This window comes from Artibeus jamaicensis, unplaced genomic scaffold, assembly GCF_021234435.1.
Source record: "Artibeus jamaicensis isolate MK-2021 breed Jamaican fruit bat unplaced genomic scaffold, CSHL_Jam_final scaffold_3151, whole genome shotgun sequence".
NCBI classification, from domain to species: domain Eukaryota; kingdom Metazoa; phylum Chordata; class Mammalia; order Chiroptera; family Phyllostomidae; genus Artibeus; species Artibeus jamaicensis.
Window position 1 is genome coordinate 3,842,921 of NW_026522037.1, and position 7,804 is coordinate 3,850,724.

Sequence of the window (7,804 nt, forward strand, 5' to 3'; positions counted from 1 at the left end):
ACCCCCGGGGACTCCAACCATCATAGCCCCACTGGAGGCAGAAGGAAGAGGAAGGAGAGGAAGGGCTGGCAGGAGTGAGTGGATCCCCTTAGGCCATCTTTCTGGAACGCCCACAATTCCCTTCCACTTGCACATCATTGGCCACAACCCAATCACATGCTTATACCTAGCTGCAATGGACAGTGGGAAATGTAGTTTTTTAACTGGGCACGTTGCTACCTGAATAAAAGCTGGGTTTTGTTTATCAAGAAGAAGAGGGGAAGGAACCCTGGCTGGCAAATGGGAGTCTCTGTTACAGATGTTTACATGTAAAGGACTATCCGTACAGGCATAGACCAAGGAGACCATTTTTCAGACATATGGATATAGCTTCGTTAGCCTGGAACATAAAATACCAATATGCACAGCATTAGGAAATTTATAAACCAGCATATTATTTTAGGGTTAACGTCAGGGTTGGTTGATTCAGCAGCTCCACCTCATCGTCAAGCCTGGGTTTTGTCCACTTCTCTGTCCTCTTGTACGGCTGTTGGCTTCATCAGAGGCAGTCGGCTCTTCCAGTGCCAGACCCAGGAATGTGCAGGCAAAGGCAGGAGAACATTATTCCTGAGACTGTCTGAGGAGCTACAAAATGTTCTCAGAAGTCTCATGCCTCAGTGGCCAGCGCTGGCTCCTAATGCACTCCTGGGCAGGACACTGGCAAAGGGCAAGGGCAATTAGGCTCCCTCTGGTGCTGAGATCAGCTTCCCCGCAGCTCGTGGCTACATGATACCTGAGCAGAATTAGGGACCAGAAGAGGAAGCCTGCTGGTGGGCAGCCGAGGGTGTTTACAACAGTCTGGAGGCAAGCGCCATTGTCTCCATTTTGCAGTAAGGGGATGGAGGCTCAGAGAGGTGAACTAACTTGTTCAAGGTCACCCGGCAAGCATGGGACAGAGATGGAGCCTGAACGAAGGAGGGTCTCCCCAGGCTTAACATGCACAGCATCACACTCTGCAGCCAGAGAAAGAAGGGGGTGCTCCCAAGTCATCTCATCAGTGCTCACAAACCTCAGACGTTTGCCCACTTTTTCTTGCATTACCGTATTTTGCTGTGTATAATGTGCACTTTTTTCCCCCAAATTTTTGAGGGAAAGGTAAGGATGTACACTACACATGGGTACAATGATTACATGCCATGGGCATAGTAATGTGTATAATAATCCCATGCGTAATGCACCCAAAAATAGTGATGTGCATTATACATGGCAAAATACGGTACTCTTATCTACATGATGATTTACTTGATATTTTTATTTACATAATATCACCTTTATAATTTTTGTTGAAATAAGCTTGCAATTTTTACATAAACAATGGTATTTAAAAAGGGAACAAAAACACTGACATAAGTGGAAAAATAGTTTTGCTTGCCAGAAAGAGAAGGTAAATAAAAAGAAATACAATGGAAACAAGCGCTCTCACCATTCTAGAGAGGGGCTGTTACCGGACGGAGGCACCGAGCGCAAGGACGGCTCTGCCTGTGTTGTGAGGAGTGGCCAGGAGTGAAGGGAGCATCAGAGACTTACCAGCACTGGGCCGAGGCTTCCTCAGTGATGAATCGAGGGCTCGAGAGAATGGGAAACAGCAGGGCTTTCTTCTGGTGCAATCCAACACCGCATGAGGCTCCCCCATGACCATTCTGATGACCTGCCACTCCACCCACTGTTCTTTGAGAAACCCTAACTCAGATGGAGACCTGGTCACTTAGAGACCCGGCATTGTCATTGTGCAGTGGGACCTGCAGATCACGTAGCCAGTCCTGGCCTCTGCCTACAAGACATGTAGGGACCTGGAGAGTTACCCCCCAGCAGCAGTGGTCTCACGGGTGCAGGCCCTGCCACGGGGAGGTGATGGCAGAAGTACCAGAAGTTACGGAGAAACACCCCGGTCTCTCCAGGCCTGGACCAGGCTTAGTGACAGTCCTTCCCCGCTTCTGTTGCCCAAAGCAGGTCATGTGGCCAAGCCCAAAGTCAAGGAAAAGGGAAATATAGCCCCCCTTTTTAATGAGAGGGACTCGGCATCACCTAACAAAGGGCTTGGATACAAGGAGAGGTGAGGAATCAGGGCCAGCGATGCCATCTACCACCAACTCTATGACTGGGCTAATTATTCTGGCTGTTTGCCCATCTCCAGTATCAAAGGACTCATGGTCCTCTTGTCCATGAGCCTTGTTAGTTCCATCACCCAGTTGGAGGCAAGGACGTAGGACTTGTGTGTGTCCTGAGGTTGATTTTGGGGGACAGCAATACACAAACAGTCCTTCCCCCTCCATGGGAGCAGAGAGACAGCACTGATTCCATTGGTGCAGAAGCCGGGGACTGGAGCTGGCTGGCGTTTCTAATGCAGGAGCCAGCACGCCAGTCTCCCACAAGACCCAGCAGCTCCCTTTCCTCAAGAGTTTCCTCGGCATCTCAGCACCCTGGACAGCACCCTGGACAGCACCCTGGACAGCACCTTTGCGTGGCAAAACCAGGGAAGAAAAACGCGACTCACGTGCTACTCGGGGGAATTCTTTCTAGGCTTTAAAAACATTTGAGTAAATAGAGGGAGTCCTCAAACATATATCCGATGAGACCATTCCCCTGCTTAAAAACCTTTCCTGGTTTCTGCAGCCCAGGCTTGGCTTCCCATCGCGGCCCTTGGTGAGTCGGCCACTGCCTGCCTCCACGCCCACGTCTGCTCCTGGGAGTCTGCTCCCTGCCAGCACCCCAGCCCTCCTGGACATGCCAGCCATCATCTCTCATCCACACGCCTGTGCATTGTCACAACCCCGGAGTCCACCAGTGTGACCACCCATCCCAAATACTTTTAAACGGAAAAGGAAAACCATTGGCTCCTGTAACGGAATATCCAGTGTTGCTGGGGGCTCAGCCATGCAGAGGTGTTATGCCTTTAAGACTGTGCTGCCTGGTGTCTTTGGGGGTCTCCTGCTCCTGGAAGATGTTGAACTTGGCCAAACTCCCCAGTGAGAGAGCCTCTGCTAGTCCTCCCCTTCCCTGACTTGCACATGCCCCGCCTTCCCTCCCATGTGATCCTCAGCTCTGCATCTGTGCACCCCCTCAGGCTGGCTGCTGGTGTGCACCCCTTGGTGCCCTTTCCATCACCATGAAGAAAAACTCCGTTACTGTTGGGGTTTCGTGAGTTTGATAGCTTGACTGGAGACCTGAGGGTGACAGAGAAATGGCATGGCTCATAGCAGAGTCTGGCGGTCTGGCTCCCCACCCACCTCTGCCCCCTCTTCTGAGAGCACTCTTCTCCCCAGGGTGTCCCCCCACCGCATGGGCCCAGCCTTGACTCCTGCCCCCTGCCGGGTGCAGGCCTGCCAGTGCTGTCTGCGTGTACCTGCCACCTGTCCCCCCGCCCCTGCTCCCCCCACCAGTTCTGTGAATAATTTACATGGTGGCAATTCTAATCATCTCCTAGTCTCTCCTCTGAGCAGTATCAGAGCTCCGTGGGGGCAGGGCTGTGCCCAGGTCATCTCTGCGTCTCCAGTACCTAACACGGCACAGCACTGAGTAGGTGCTCAGTGGAAGCTGATTCCAAAAACTAGTTCTAACTAAAGGCTGGATTAAGAAAAAATCTGCAAGAATTTCTCTGGCTCTGCAGGAAGCACAGAGAGTGCGAATGAGTGATGATTTCAGCAGAAATGCCAGAGGACGCACGGGTTCTCCATTATTTATGGGGCTCAGGAGACGTGCTCCCAGAGCGCTGCGATGTATTCGGAGGATGTCAGGGCAGAATGTGAGCGACTTTATTCCTTCGGGTCCCTGCAGCCCTGCTCTGCAGCTGCGTGGGGGGGGGGGCTCTTGGCTCCTTTGTGCAGCCATAAAGAACTGACTGTTCGGGAGCTCCGTTCTGCTCCTGGCTGGATACAGTTTCCCAACACACTGGGAGGAAGGGTGGCAAGGCCAGAGGGGCACGACTCTGGAAGCCAAGTGTCTGGTCCAGTCCTGGCCTGCCCTGGGCCGCCCCAGCTGCCCCTCTTTGGGCTGCCATTTCCTCTTCTGTGCCAGGGAACTGGGGCAGGGGTGGGGGTCAAGGAAGCAGTAACCTACAGGGCTCCCGACCTGACATTGGGTGCGCACAGTAGGTGCTCATTTGATGGTAGACCCCTGCTCTGTCTCGACTAAGCTGGGTCCAGTTGGACCCTACATGGTTCTGAGTTCTTTGATTTTCCCATCAGGTACAGAGTTCCTGGGTGGAATTTTAGAAAAGATTTATAAAGGCTTTGCTGTTCACTCGAACCAGTAGAGGTCGTACAGTTATCTGCGAGGGATCGCCTCTTGTTTATGCAAGGAAGAGCAGAGGGGGTTTCAGACGAGACTGTTAGAGCAGAGCTTTTCTCAGGAGCACAGGGCATGTCACTGCCAAGGACAGGAGGCATGTTCAGTGGCACAAAGACAAGAGCTGTGCTGGCCCCGGGGACGGGGAGAGCGCAGGTCCTACAGGGCAGGCGCCGGCTCTGCAGTCGGACAGCCCTGACCTCGCGCCTTGTGCTGGAGACCCCAGAAGTGGCTAGAAATGGGGGCAGACTCCGGAGCCCTGTCCCGCTGGTGCTGGCCCCGATTTTCCCTGCGGATTTCCACAGACAAGGAATGTTCTGGGGGTCTGTCCGCTTCTATAACGTTCATGTGATGACCAACGCACTAGATCACAGAGCCATCCCAGGGTCTGGCATTCCACAGGTGCTTAACATGGGACTGTTGAACGAATCAGGCGGTGAGGAGCTAGCCTTGAACTTGGGGTGAAGTGGAGCTCGATGCACCTTTTAAGTGTGCTTTCCCAAGGCTCTCTTTCCTCCGAACACCGGTTTCTTCACCTGTGAAAGTGGGTACAAAACCGCGGCCGTGCTGGGGTTTGAGAGAGAACACCATTACAGACGGAGAAGAGCACCAGGTACATAGTTAGCGCTCAGGCCATGATGGATTCTCCTGCTCAGTGCCCAGCTGCCCTCTGCAGAACTGCAGAAGCCTCCATAAATTCTCCCTTAGTCTTCCCTACATAAATAATTTTCTCCCTAAGTACTGCCTTCTAGATAAATAAAACTCTCTGATTTAATTTGATTGTTTTCCTGTTTGTTTAATTACTACCATTAAAACGTTAATGCCTTCTCTCTCTCCCCCCCCCCCACGACAAATGTGATCTCTTAGCTCCAGTTTGGGTTACTGAATTTGTCAGGTTCCTACTGTTGCAAGTATCAGAAACCGGATTCAAAGCGGCTTAAGGAAAAGGGGACATGCATTGGTTTTTATAATTAAATAATCCAGGGGCCCGCGTTTGCCAAGGCAGGGCTGTATGTGGACGGTCAGGTGACGGCCAGGTGCGGCACCGTTCCTCGGCTCTGCCCCCCCTGTTGCCTTCACGCTGGGGCAGGCAGCCTTCTGCTTCTGTCCCCTCCTCTCAGCAGCCCCATCAAAAGAGCTCTCTCTTCCCCTAGGGCCACCAAAAGAGTTGGGACTTGGGCCCAAACCCTGCAGCTGGGGCACAGTGACATGCTGGCCAAACCTCAGAGACAGTGAGAGGCCTGGGGTGTGTCCTGGATGGAAACCAGGGCGGGCTCTGCCGTCCGAGGCAGGGGAGCCCGCAGGGAGGGTTCGTGTTTTCTCGTGTACGGGTGGCGAGGCAACCTCTGTCCACGGCTGTTCCGTTCACAGCTAAGGCAACCCTCTCCTGATAAACTTGTTTCCTTCAAAAAACCGGACCCGCGTATCACACAGTCAACCTATAAAGCCCTTTGGGAAGCAGGTGGCCTGTGTCGATTTTTGCCCAGGACCATGTATGGGACCTGGCTGTGGAGGCGCTTGGATGGGAGAGGGAAGGGAGTCCCAGAGAAGCATGAGATGGGCCCTTGTCATGGCCTCACTGAGGGGGACCCTGGAACTTGTGCAGGCCCCATGCTGGGTCTTCATTCCCTCGTCTAGGAAATGGAAGCAAGCAACTTCATCCTCTGGGATATCAGGAGGATTCGCCGCGGGGAGGAGCACTCAGTAGGCACTCAGGGACTGCAGGGTTGGCTCTGAATCTTTGTGACTTTAGGCAGGTCCCGCTGGCAACCTGAGTCCGAGCACCTTTGTGGGAGGTGAAGAGGGCCCTGCATTCAGGCCGGGCGAGCAGGAGAAGTGCTTGGCGAGCGAGCGCTTGTGGACGGAGAGGAAAGAGGCCTTTTTAAGCTAGTTTCCTAACAGGTGCCAGGCGTCCTCCCGACCGCCTCTCACTGTTATTGAGTCCCCGCTACTTAGATGAGGAACCAGGCTCAGAGAGGCAGCTGGCCATGCAGCTGGGGCCGGAGCCAGGCCTCAAGCCCCTGTTCCTGCTGCTTCCAGGAGAAACTTGGAGGCCGATGCCCTCATCCCTCAGGGCTGCCTAAGAGGCCACCTCTCCTGAGGTCTCCCCAGGGCTTCCTCGTCCCTCCATCACAGCACCCACTCCCTGGAATTGTAACTGTCTGTGTGTCTGTCTGCCTCCACTGGACCACGGGTCCAGCCTGGTGCGCCTCTGAGCCCATGGCCCTCGGCAGGCTGCTGGGAGTGAGCCTGAAGCTCGAAACACAGGCACAGTCACCGAGAGAGAGAGCTCCAGTGTCACCCCCGGCTCTCCCCCTGGGACCTTGAACATGGCCCTGCACCTCCCTGAGGCTCAGTTTGCTTGTCTGTGAAATGGGAATAACAGTACCTTCTAGCCATGCTGTTGTCGAGACAGAACTGGTGTGAGAACAGTGGCTAACTTCTTGGACTCAGTCATTCCCTTTACTTCTTCCAACCCCCTTTTAAGGCGGGCACTAGAATCGTGTGCATTTTCCAGATAAGAAGCAGACCGAGAACTGATTGGCACCGCTGGAAACTACCACGTGCCTGGCGGGAACTTGATAAGTGGTGTGTGTAGAAATAATAAATATTCATAAAATTAGCGAGTGGGCTGCACCTGCCCAGATGGGCTCCCTGCCGTCGTGGGCCTCTTGGCTCTGCTTAATACCGAGCCTGGCCAGGCCGTGCACCAGGCAGGTTATCGGGCTATGACCGGCTGAGGAGGAGGACTGGGGTGGCTTCTGGAAGGAGGGTGTTTGGGTCACAACAGGAGCCTTGCCCAGCCAGCGTTGAAAAGCAACTGGGCTCAGAATTTCTGAGGTGATCTGGAGAGATCGCTGTGCACACTCCACCACCCCCAAATTTTCACTGCAGCCTCCTCTTAGCGTTAACCTCTTCCTTCCGCAGAAGAGCTGGGGCGGCTTCCAGTATCGCTGGAATGTTTATCGTGAGCACCGCCATCAGGTGGGGAGGGCTGAGAGAGGCGCAGTGTGGGGCGGCTCGGGGTCGAACGGGCTGTGGCCTTGGCCGCGTCATGTTCCCTCTGTGAGGGTGGGAGCAATCACCAACCTTTCACTGCCAAGGAAGTGTCAGCAAAAGGCCCTGGCACCCAGTAGGTGCCAAATGCTTTCTCCCTCTTCCTCCCACTCCCCCTCCTTCCTGAGATATTCCCTGAGAACCTGTCAGGGGCCCCATATAGCAGAGGGATCAGACTTTCCTTGGAAGCCTGGAAAAGCTGTGGCATTTGGAGGTGGATACTTGGGTCAATGCCAATTCCAATATGAAGTCACCTCTCCCGGGCTCAGTGTCCTTGTCTGGGCTTACTATATGTCTCTCACCAGGGAGTGCACTGTCCTGGCCCCCCAGCCTGGAGGTCCTAGGTGAGAGGGGTGGGTGCCTGGCCTGGCCCCACGTCCCGGGTGTACTCTCCTCTGCCTCCTCGTTCCCCTGGATGCGGATC